Source organism: Haemaphysalis longicornis, unplaced genomic scaffold (assembly GCF_048455015.1).
Source record: "Haemaphysalis longicornis isolate Haplotype H1 unplaced genomic scaffold, Haemaphysalis longicornis Haplotype H1 scaffold_3, whole genome shotgun sequence".
Classification (NCBI taxonomy): Eukaryota; Metazoa; Arthropoda; class Arachnida; order Ixodida; family Ixodidae; genus Haemaphysalis; species Haemaphysalis longicornis.
The window spans coordinates 185,937,418-185,949,961 of NW_027526335.1; the positions used below are offsets into that span (position 1 = coordinate 185,937,418).

Here is a 12,544-nt window from a genome sequence, read left to right on the forward strand (position 1 = left end):
TCGGTTGCACCGCCGCGCACCAAGAGAGTCGACGGTGCGCCGGGGCGCAATCCCGAGATGCATCGCGGACTACGCCGGCGAAGGGGCATGGAGGCGAAGGGGCTTCCTCCGCCGGCTGCTGCAGCGACGGCGCATCGCCGCACTCGTATCAAGGCGGGAGGAGCTGTGTATTGTTGCTGACAAGGATGGCGTGCTTGTGAATTCATCGGGCAACGATGCGACAGGCTCCTAACGGGCGGTAACAATGGCCAGAGATTGTAAATGAGGACGCGAACTTCGTGTACTTCAAAGACGGCTGCATGCATTGCCAGACAGTTGGGGATTGACATTCGTTTCATTCGATCGAATTATCATGAACTGTCACCGGAGTGCCTAGGCGATGAAGACCTACCTGTTTTGCTGTAAGGGAAGGGCGGAACAAAACGGGCACTCGCATTATGGCTCAAACGAAGATGAGAAGAAGCTTATATGTAACTGTTTAGTGGAAGCGGTGGCGGTACGTTGTTCCGCATGTGTGACGCGTGATTTAAGTTGTGCGTACATATAATCATTGGCCTTCAATAAATAACACTTTTTAATAGCGCTGTGTCTCATTACAGTGCTGTATTGCTACTTGTGAACGTTTTTATGAGTTGATTTCTTAGATTAAGAGATGGCGCCTGGGTAGAACCGCCCCGTTTGTCCTCGATCAACGCTCCGTACCGGTACGCACCGTCGTGGGGCACTGTGCACCGCGCCGGTTTTCGGGGCAACACCGGTGCGTGTTTATCGAGGACGCTATTAGAGCCTATCAAGGTCTTTGTAAAGTTGTCGCCTCCGTTGTTATGGCAGCTGTATAAGCAAATGGCGGCGCCCTGCGTCTACGCTACGAGCACGAGCCGGTCGTGGCTGCGAGTGATCGTCAGGCGCGCTTGGTCAGCATCAACAGATGTGTATCTGCAAACGCATGACACTATCTTAAAGCTCTGACATTAATGCTTTAATAAATGAAGAAGGCGTATCAGACCGACGCGCGAAACAGCGCGCTTTTTGGCAACGCCCGTCGGTTCTCTTGAAACGTCGTGATCGAGCTGTTTAGACTCCTGCCGCGTCCGTCCTGTCGCTGGAACAAATAGGCGACTTTTCTTGGCTCGTCAGCCTGGAAAATGACACCGAGGAGTCCAGTTCAGGCATGCGTAATCCGCTGCGTAAGCTTTTCGGAAGCGGCTGCTGCTGCGGAGTGGTGCATCTAGTGGTTAGGCCGACACAAACACGTCTCGGGATCGCCAGTCCGAACGAAGCGCACGAGGTACCACTTGTAGTAACTTGTTCAAATGACTTCATTAGTAACCAGTGCCTACATTTCGGCTGCACAGTTAGGAGCGCGCGGGTAAATAATTCGGACGTTTTGCATGTGGCGTGCTGAAAGGTTAGTACATTTGGAGGCTTTACGTCTTGCATCAATCTCGCGTGACCTATATGCCTTTGTCATGCTCGTTTTCGGATCTTTTTCTATTATTGCAAGTAGCGTGAACCTCAGTAAAAGCGCGAGTGAAAATCTCAATTCATGCTAAAAATCTGTTCGCACTATTCCTCTTGAATCCACTGCCGCACTTCATCGATAGGCAGTGAGCCCCTAATCATGTACAGCATGGTGTTGATGAACTCGTTAATCTCAAAGACTAACGAATGTTGTCTCACTTGTACACTAAATACGGCGTCCCCATTTAACTTACAGTGGTCAAAAACTTGTGCAGTATCTTGACTATCAGTATTAGGCCTTTGGCATCCTTGTGCTTGGAGGACAAACCGTCGCATGGGCTGCCTATGCTGCCTTGCTGGATGGTGTCAAGGCAAGTGGCTTCAGCACTGTTCTTGGATAAGGTTGAAACCATTAGGACAGCTGACAAAACAAGTGTAAAATATAATCACGATGTCCAGGCAACAAGCTTGGTGAGGCGTCGACCAGGCCTTTGGAGGATCAACCAGAGTTACAATCAGGAAAGGAGAAACCAAGCGTAGCCATTCACTCAGCTTGAGTATTCACAGGAACATAGCTGGTGCCAAAACCAATCAGGGTAGAATGACTTGCTTGGTTGCAATGATGGCACAATTGTGATGTGGGTAAAGTTTCAAGATTTTAGAGGTTTAAATTTGGGTTTTACACCCCTAGGTTGCCTAGTACGGGTGTGAATGAAGGCCCACAAATTATGTGAATGAGTTCCCCGGATGCTAAATTTGGACAGGGAGGGGAAGAAATGCGTGCACAGTTTTAGTTGAATGCATTTATTTCACATTTTTCTGCCATTAGGCTGCTATGAAGATAACAACAAAATCCTGGAAAAAGGAACTAGAAACAAGTTCTCATATTTCATCACTGTCTTTGACCATGACAAGCTCTACTTTTGGCTCTGTGTCCGAGCCTTGAATTGCTGGCAGGAGCTTGTGGACCCCCAATAAACTTGTGCAACAATTGCCAAAACCCATTGGCAACAGCTGTGGTAGCATGCAAATCTGGTGCCACCCAGTTCAGGAGGGAAGTTGGGCCCCCCCCAGAGGCGAAGCCACTGCCAGAGCTCTGGCAGCTGAATGCAGCAGGTAGATCCACAGCCAGTGCTGAAGGCCGACCTGGGTGCCGCTGGGTGCCAGGGAACGGCGGCTTTCTTTGCTGCAAAAACACTGAAAACAGAAGAGGAGGGGAGGTGAGCAGGGTTCAGTTTGCAGCCACCAGAATGTCACTTGCAGCCACCGGGCAAGCAGTCTTGCAGGAAAGTAGAAGAATACTATGAAAATTGCAGGCGCTGCGGAGATAGTCCTTGTCGGAAGCTACGATTACTGTAGGATCGAACCACTGATTGCGTGCCTGTTTGAAGTTAGCGGATTGGAGAATCGCTAGGGTGGTTTTGAGTACCTGCATAGAAGTACTGTGCATGCTAGTCGATGGGCCCAATTGTTTCCTCATATGCAGAAGCACGGCCACTCTACCCCCCCCCCCTTTTGGAGTGGCCTGTAGATTGGTCTTGCAAACAAAATAACATTGTGAAAGCAGAATTTGACGCACTGATCTGCGAAGAAAGTGCTTTGCACATGCTTGCACCGCCGCGTGTGAAGGTGGCAACCTTTCTACTCTTGACTCTTTTACCCTGCCATCGTGTGTTCAGCATGAGAGCCTATTTTTTTTCGGAAATGGTGTTACGTTTACCAGTCTGTGGATGCCTAAGAATTGTTGCACGTCACTTTTCAAGTGGGATGCCTCACAAAATGCGGAGCTGTGCTACCATGAGCTGCTATCAAAAGAAAACTTTCAATATGACTGGCTGCAAAACATTTTCTTGACAAGGAAGTGGGGTGATTGGGGACATGGAAACATAAAAAAGACAAGAGGTTGAGATTGGGAGAAAGCATTTTAAGCCGAGTAATACTGTTATTTAAAACGTTACATTTTGCACTAAAATTCACGCAGGCAGAGGCAACGAAGCACCCCAAATGGGACATTCAAATGAATAAGGGGAATTCATTTGGATGTCCCGTTTGGGGTGCTTCGTTGCTTCGCTGACGGTTTAATTTGTTCCTAGCTCCAGGAACGTTCCGCCACGTCTTTGTTTTACTTCACCGCAGACAATTACAACGTAGAAAGCATATGCAAGTTGCTGCTTCCAGCTGCTGTGCCGACTCAGTTTCCGCCCTACCAAGCCTACAAGTTGCCGCCTCGTGCCAAGGAGAGCAAAACTCTGTTTAGTGCTCTCTCACTTCATCAGTTCACGTAAGCCAGAATATCAGGGGAACCAGTGTTAGTGGCATAAGAGAAAAAGAGAAATGCCTTCGTCTGGAACAACGCAACACTGAACGTGCAGCCAGTGGATACCTCTAAGAAAACATAGCTCTGGGCAAGCCTTCAGACTGTCACAAACACTTGGAAAGTGGATTGAAAGCTGAACAGTGCCAGACGACATTTGGCCTGGTTAGATGAACTGCAGAGACGGAACGAAAACACACTGTTTCGAAGTGAAAGTACAGAGACTAACCAAGCGCTTGGAAGAACAGTTCAGCAATATGGGGACAACTGAGCTGTGCAAGCTCTAAAGACCCTTCAGAATCTGCACAAGGAGGAAATAGGAATGCGAAATTTGTCGAACAGATTATCAACATCGATAAGGTGCGGCCAATTGTGGGAATGTGCGTTGTCGAAGGTGACATCCTTAAAGGGGCCATAAAGACAAAACAAAAGTTTGGTTCATTCAAAAGATGGCCTCGTTAGAATCATACTGACACCACTTCTAACGCCCACTTCGCTCAAACAAGCTATATAATTAGGAAAAAACGGAATGGCCATGCGACCCACCAGCTCATTTCCCGCCACAGAACCTGTGATGTCATACCAGCCAGCCCTGCAATTGGCGGCACAAGCAAACGCAAATTAGTCAGAGCTTAAAAGCTTGCCCAACGAGCAATTTGTGCTTATACTTATGGCACATTCTTTAGACAGCAGTAAGAATGGTGGGACAAACAGTGGAAGTTACGAAAGCACACATGAACATAGAAGTACCTATGAATACTGCTGTTGGTACTTGTTTTAGCTGCACAGGACTGCGGGGCTTTGGGGTTGTCTCAGATGACACTGGCCGATTGACGCACGCAACGGTGTCTTACGTGACATATTTGTCGAGTGAGCACTATGTTTTTCGAAACAATTATTTTCTCCCAGAACAAAAACAAGCCAGGTTTAAATATGGTCAAAAACAAACCAAAGGCAGAAAACGACTTGCTGCGGTATGGTTTCACTAGAGGTAAACAAGGCTTCGCAATCGGCTGTAGAGCGGTCGGTTCCTGTGATGTCATTGCAGACCATAAAAATGTACGATTTAGCGGGAAAATCAAAATTTTAACTTAAACTGCATAATTTTTTAGTGAAGAAAACATCGTATGCATCCGGGCAAGTGGTGGGGGCACTATAAAACACGAAATCTTCAAATAAAACAAACTTCTATTTTGTCTTCATGGCCCCTGTAAGGGTTACGGTCAGGTGTTGGGAAGACAACTGCAGAGGCTGCCATGTCGAAGCATGCTACAAAAGTTCGTAAAATCTTCTGCAGGAGAGACTGGCGTAACAAGCCTAATAAGGGAACGGCTTTCAAGGGAGAGACAATGCTTGCAGTCAGAAAAAGAGCAATGCTGCAACCTCATTACTGACGAATGGACAACTGTGCAATATTGAAACAAGAATTGGCCTGATGCGTGCTGCATGAGAGGTGGGCCTTTATGCACGAGAGAAGTTAATGGAATGTGCAAGGACTAGCCCACTTTCTGTGCGAGGCAAAAGCTTCACCGTTTTCACCGACTCATTGGAGCCTCTAAAATATCTGATGAGGAGCCTAGAGCTGGCAATTCGGCATATAACGTGGAAGTCACCTGCGCATGGTCCCAGGACACGTGGGCGGCATCGGTAATGGCACCGCACAGGAGGCAGCGAGCTGGTACTTTTCTGCTCGTCTCCCCTTGCTGTAGCTCTCCCAGCTGGTCCTTGACCCAAACGAGTAACGCAAGTGGCTAAAAGTGCAAGCAAAAGGGGAACTGGGGGCGAAGGTGCCACACAATCCCCTTCCACTTCCAAAAGGGCTTCCACGTGGTATGGAAGAGTTAATCTATAAGGCGAGGACAGCTGCTGCCCTGACTAAAGATGTTCCAGCTAAGCGGTGAGCACACGCCGCTTCAAAAAGAACTGGTGGCACTGAGCCTACAGCAGATGCCAATGACACCGATCAAGACGAGGAGGGTGACCACACAGCCACTGTGACGCCCGTGCCTGTCCAACGATCCAGTGCCTACTGTATGACTTTCCCAGTCTTTTACCACTGAGGAACATGCACACGGGTGCCGGCGTTACCTCATTGGAGGAATGAACATCCCCACCCCCTCAGCTGGATGCAGCAAGCGCGGTCCTTCCTTTTGTGCGAGTTCTTGCGCGAGGCAGACCTGACCGGACGACCCTTCCTGCTTTCCCTCTTCCCCAACTGGGCAGCGAAGGCCCCTAAATCACCCGGAAAGTTTGACACTCATTCATGCAGCAGTGTTGATGATCACTTTCATAATAGCTGGCGAAAGCCTTCAAATCGCTAAGAGTCTGAAGCACCCAGTAAATTTTTTCATTAAAACTGAAAATAATGTAAATGTTGCACGCTGCATCGCAAAAAGCCTAGCAGAGGTTTCGCTCTCCAAGTCTGTGCACGATTTCACATCAAGGCATTGATTCAAATAGCGCTTCCGTCCCTGCAGATTAGTCTCGGGAAGGCTCACCTACTTCCGTGGCCTTTCTGTGAAAGAAGGGGTCATGGGTGGCTCTGGGGAGGGATGGAGCGGAAAGTATTCATTGCGCATGGATTTTGTGGCTGAGATTTTTAAAGGTGTGCGACTGCTGCTTTTTGTTAAACATGGCCCCTTACACTACCGCCTCCTCAGCAAGCACTTACGCGACATAGATAGGAGAGATAAGAAAAAGCAGGTAATGAAAACGGTACTCTCACAAGTTGAACAAAAACTTTCAACCACAACAGAATCCCTCAAAGAAGCTCTGTTCGTTTCTGTTTTTTTTTTAATTTCAAAAAAAAATTTCTCTTTGACTCATTGCCTCCTGGGGATGTCGACAAAGACGCCATTGCGAGGAGAATTCGCCATAAAATTAGGCAATGAACACTGAAGGAAAGTACGCCACGACCCAACCACCCCATTCCTTTGGACATTCTGCGGGGGCTACAAGTCTGACTCTGCAAAGCGCGGACTGGCTATGCCATCACGCCAGACATAAGAGAGAGGTAGGAATGGATGCGACGATTTGGCAAAAAAAGACCGGACCGCACCATACCCACACCACCACCTTTCCATCCATGAATGCTATGTCACAACAGTAGACCCAGCGTTAAGCACCTTATATGGGAATGCGACAAGCTGGATGAAGAAAGGTGGAGACACAAAAACACACTATGTTCGGACATACGTAGAGTGGATTAAGCCACAACACAACCAAAAGGAAACGCACATGTCCCTCTGGTCTTTCACAAAAGGTGCAAACCTTCTTCAGTGGACTTGAGATGGTCCGTGTGCAGGGCGGACATAAAGACACCACCAAATAAGCCACCAGTCGATTCTCTTGGAAAATTACTTTCCCCCAAATGACCCTCACTGAGTGGTTCATGTGCGGGGCAGATGTGTGAAACGAACCCATGCCACTTGCAAACTTTTTCCTCTCTTCTCCTCTTCCCCAACATTATGCGTTTGACCTCTCCTGTATGAATAAATTATTTCATTCATTCATTCAATTTTTTTTCAACTGCTAGAATTTCAACATGTGGCGTCTAAACATAACTATATGCCGCCACTAAAAAAACACATCTCGCCACATATACCTCTGAACTATGCTACAGCGTGAGCAATAGACAGGGCAGGCTGACAAAAATTTCTGCAATTGATTCATGCCCAGAGCGACAGAACAGAGCGGTGGCACTGCCTTCAGTCCACTGCCAGCATTGCTAAGGGGACATCAAGTTGAAGCACATGCCTCTGCAGATCTGCCCGTCACACACTGGCTCAACGGGTCTTATGACTCCCACTGCCGCTTGTATACATTGTCACATGGAGTGTGCAGCCAGTGCACGTTATCAAAAGAGGAAGGAATGAGACTGGCGTCGACGAAACTCCGACACTGGCGGACAACACAAGGAGCGAAAGGCAGTCTACGCCGCAGATAAAGCGAGTAAATACATGACCACTAAGACGGTTAGAGAACTAAGCATGATGTACGAAGGGCACGTGAGAAACACATGCTGCGGACTTGTGAAGCCAGAGCAAGGCGTGTGCATCAGGCCGAGCCTCAGGTTCACGAGGGAGAAAGACAAGGTGCATTATTAACATTCCACACACGAATGCTCAACTATTTCCTCAAATTATACAACACATCCTCAGCAAAAAAAGCTGTTTTTTTCAGAGACATTCAAATCATGCACACAATGACCTTGACCACAATTTCTCAGGTTGATCATGAATGGTGCTATAAGTTATATTTCCAAGCCCTCCACCACAGCATCCCCCACAGCCCAGGTGAAGCTTTGTCACATAAGGCATTGCTAGTAGGGACCCTAAGCATACAGCAAAGCCCGCTTATATCGAACAGCGCGAGGACTGTAAAATAGTTCGATATAGCAAAAATTCGATATAGAAAGTGAAGCAAAAAAACTTATATGAGGGCAATCTTGCCGACGGAGTCGAGAGCTAACGCTGAGCTCTTACCACCCTGCAGTTCACTATTGATATGACAATTTCTCGGAAAGAAAACAATCATTTATTGGGGCGGAAAAACTGCGTGAGTGCAGCCTGCTTCTTGGAGCGCAACGCGTTGCTGGTGACTGCTTGCTCCACGGTATCTAAACAGTCGACAAGCACAAGACTACTGCCCTCAATGGCACTGCAGCATCGCTGTAGCAGGGCCACGGCAGCGACGGCTTCGCTCGTGCTCAGAAGAGGTACGGAGTCCTCAGTGTCTTCGACAGAGCGGAGACAAGCATGGATACAAGCGAACAATGGCGAACCCAGCGAACCGAGCAAGAAGTGCGCGCAGCGAGTTGCGCGGACTTGAACTTCGGTGACACCGCAGCCCGCAGCGCCCAATGTATCGCTTTCAGCTCCAACGGCATGCATGCGTGGACCTGGTCCACTCTGCCACGGCCTGGCCATGGCCGGTTTGGACGCGCCCGAGCTCGCGCGGGACTCGCAAGCGACACTTGCGGCACTGCTGCGCGCCGATATATTGCGGGACAGCCTGCCACATGCCTAAGGAGAGCGAAAAATCCCACGCGGAAGAGTTCGATGTATCCATTGTGAGCAAAATCGCGTTCGATATAAAAAAGATTTAAATGCATGTAATTTTTACCGGAATTATACAAGGGTTTCATATAGGCAATAATTCAATATATCCATGTTCAATATAAACTGGCTTTACTGTAATAACCATTGCTTTTTCTCTGTTCTCTCTCACTGCTTGTTCCTTTGTACTGTGCCTGTTCCTGCTTCACGAACTTGCACTTATGTAATGGGATTTTTGTGAGCCACACCCTACGTAATCAGGGAGTGAGAATGACAAGCTGGCTTAGTTTTCAATTTCAGATCATAGGACTGCAAATTATAGATGCAACAAGCAGTAAGCCAGCATATGTTCGGGCTTTCTTAGACCGTGGTTAGGGCACAAAACCCTGCGGTATTGTTTTGCTTTCACCAATGGCGTTTCGTCGCACTGTTCCATTACCACAACTTGTATCCAAGACATTTTGCATTATACAATTAGGTGCAATGAAACTGCAGCGAAAGAACATGCAAGAAAACACACCGGACACCTACTGTAAAAGCAACTGTCGAGTGAAAGTGAAAGAGGGACATCTGGAAGCTTTAACTATAGGTAAACTTTCCTAACTTGTCGAGATACTTTACATTAACATGTTTAGATCTATTAAAAACACAAACACTTACTTTTCTCAAAGCAGCGTTTGGTTTTCGACGTGGGACCATTCTCGAACCACAGCTGGAACCCTTGAGTGTTGAGGTGCTGATTCCCCCTGTAATACGCCAAGACAGATTTGAGGCACAAAAAGACTTTCGCATCAGTGTCCATGTAAAGAAGCTGTTGCACACCCAAATTTAGTGTGGTTGAATAATTTAGTGCTTTTCTAAGCAAAAGGGTAATCAAATTTGAAGTTACTAAAGGCTGTGCCGAACTCTAAAGCTCCATTACCAAGTGATAGCCACTTCTATGCATTTCTTTAATCATGGATTTGTTTTTTAAGGTGACAAAACATTGCCAACATTTAATAATGGCATCTGCATTGGCTGTATAGTCGATGTGCTTATTGCTTTACTATACTATACATTATACTTTAGTTGCCACTGCTTCCCTGCACAGTTGATTTTAAACAAAAATTTGTTTTTCAAGACGGGTATGTTAGCCTTGCAAAGGTTGAGTACCCGAGCTGTTTCTTTTCTGCGCACACCTTGAGAAGGTGCCATCCTAACTACTCAGGTTTCAGACTGGTATCGCTTAAAGCTCAACAACCAAATGTTTCATCAAAACTGCAGCCCACAGGCAAGGCTTCCCAAAGTAGTGACAAAATATTTCACTGGCTTTCAACGGTCACATTTCCCGACGTCAGACACACAGCTGGCAGCGATCCTGTTCACCCTGTCATCTAAGCACTGCCTCCAGGTTTTCTGCGGCTTGTATGTACAAGAGGCCAACTTAGGCCCAACAAGAAAGAGTGTCCCCACGTAGCTGTAGAACCCTGTTGTGGTGCTATCAGAACCAACTTCGCGGTTGCATGGGTGGCTGTGGTTGGCGGGAGAGGAAAAGGAAAGGAAATGCACTGGGGATATTTTGAGCTCGGCAGGGAGCTTACCCGCAAGGGATATCCTGTGGTACATGTATAGTCATCATGGAGGTATCGGCAGTACTGAGTGTTAAGCCTCTGCGTATGGGATGCACATACAATGAATTTGCAAAAAAACACTATGTGTTTAGTATATAAGTGCAATTGTAAAGAAATGCAGGTGTTAAACTCATTGTAATGCTACGGCCGAAAGGAAAGTTCAAAGCCGTATGCTGGACGTGCACACAAATGCATTTGAAGTGTATCTGTTTTTTTTTCTATGAGGTGCATTTGACAGCACAAAAAATAAAAGGACGCCGGCAATGACACGACAAAGAAAATAATGGTGAATGGGAGAACATTCGCAAAACAGGGCCCACTACTGTGGTTTATGGAGCTGGCTAGTGCTGGACACATGAACCACTCACGGTGTACCACAGCTCATGTGTGTGGTGCAGTCAGTCACACCATTCACCGCAGCTGAAGGTTCTCAGGCTTGGCAGCGTCTTGCATGGCAGGATCAGCCACTAGCTGACACGAGACACTCAGGAACACCTCGAGCGCCAGAAAGGACGAGCCAGAATGCCAAGGACAAGTGTTAGCAGCGAAGCAGTTTGAGCCTGAGCAAAAACAAGCAAGGCACCACGAACTCAGGTCCCACCGCAACAAGAAGCCAGAGTGGGATGAAACTGCAGGGCCCTGAAGTCACTTGACCCATCCAGGAGGCCAGGCCCAGGCGGCCAATGGCAAGGGTCTTGAAATCCCGTGGCTCATCGATCAAACGTGTGGCAGAGAGATCCGCCATTCCAACCATGCCCTGTCCTGGTTGTGCTTGTTCTCCCCAGGCTGCAAGATATTTTGTGTACAACCTGCGAGACATTCACTGATGAAAGTACCCGGAAAAATGCTGCATCACTAATATCCTGCTACACTGAGTATGTAACACTACTAGATTTTTACAGTTGCTTATGGCAGAGAACTCAGTCTTGAAATCTGTGTGTAACTTTTTGCATACCCCCGTTAGCACTTATGAATGCTCATGTTGCGTGATTGCACTTTGCAAGTGGTAACATACTGCATTCATGTCTGTGCCCTTTCCGTGCTGTGAACGTGAACACACTGAAAGCAGCTCAAAGATGCAGTGGAAGGAAAAGACAAACACGAGCACTGCCCGTACCGCATTCGCACTGTTTTCGGTGCGTTCAGTTTATACTAACTAGCTCAACGTAGCACTCTAGTAAGAAGAATTGCACATGTTTGAATTTTGAGGTTGAGCTTTTCTGACAATTCAGGATTGAGAGAGTATTCAAATGTATTTAACATGCAATTTTTCCAACTAGTGATATGTTCTGCAAAGTCTGCATCGGCGCACATAAAAGCTTCTTTTCCAACCACCTGGCCTGGTTTGTTCACAACAAACAAAATCGTTCCTTTTCCCAAACTCTATGTTTGGAGAAAAACAGGGCAAGGGTGGCACATACATTGAAAGAAAAAATGCAAAATACTGCTTCGACAAAGAAAAACAAAAGACAGAGAAGCTTGTTGTGGTGGAAAAACCGCTGAAATAGCAGGGACGAAGAAAGCAGCAGTCAACGCGTCAACGCAGTCAACGCTCGAGCGCTTTCCCCACCAAGATGAATTCCAACTAGCCCAACTTTCCGTGCTGCGGCAGAGAAGTTCAGGAACCACATGACACACTGCTACGTCGCATCAGCCTGACAAGAAACTTCAAGGCGCTTTTCTGAATTCTGCCTGTGTGCACATTACTAAAGCCTCACTTACATCGTTAGGTCACATCAATGTGACTTCTGACAGTGAAAAATTTGATCGTACGTGCGTTTGTACGTCACCTAGTCCCTACACTGCAATTTCATCCCGCTCAATATGCCTAACCGCAGCAGCTAGGACCAAAAAGCACCAAACGTTATCGAGAAGTATAGTTTTCTCTTTCGCTCGCCCAATATATCATATGGCATCCAAGTCGTTTGATACCAACCTGTTCGTATGTCTGGGCTTCGGCATTCGCGCAGATGAACACGGCAAACTGCGTAGCGTATTGAGTGCTGTCTCGGCTGGCGTGCACGCCCTGGAGCTGCAACAAAAGCTACTTGCGTAGCGTGGGTCCTAACACCGAAAACACGGCAAGGAAGACTCCGAAGCTT

General features: G+C 47.4%; 1 long non-coding RNA gene across 1 annotated transcript; it reads right to left on the reverse strand.

The window, feature by feature from the left end:
• Positions 1–1,882: 1,882 nt before the first annotated feature.
• On the reverse strand, positions 1,883–11,240 carry LOC144173614 (uncharacterized). Its single transcript, XR_013323336.1, has 3 exons — positions 10,811–11,240; positions 9,493–9,578; positions 1,883–2,658 (listed from the first exon to the last, which is right to left on the reverse strand). It is a non-coding gene; the product is annotated as an uncharacterized LOC144173614 (long non-coding RNA).
• Positions 11,241–12,544: the final 1,304 nt, after the last annotated feature.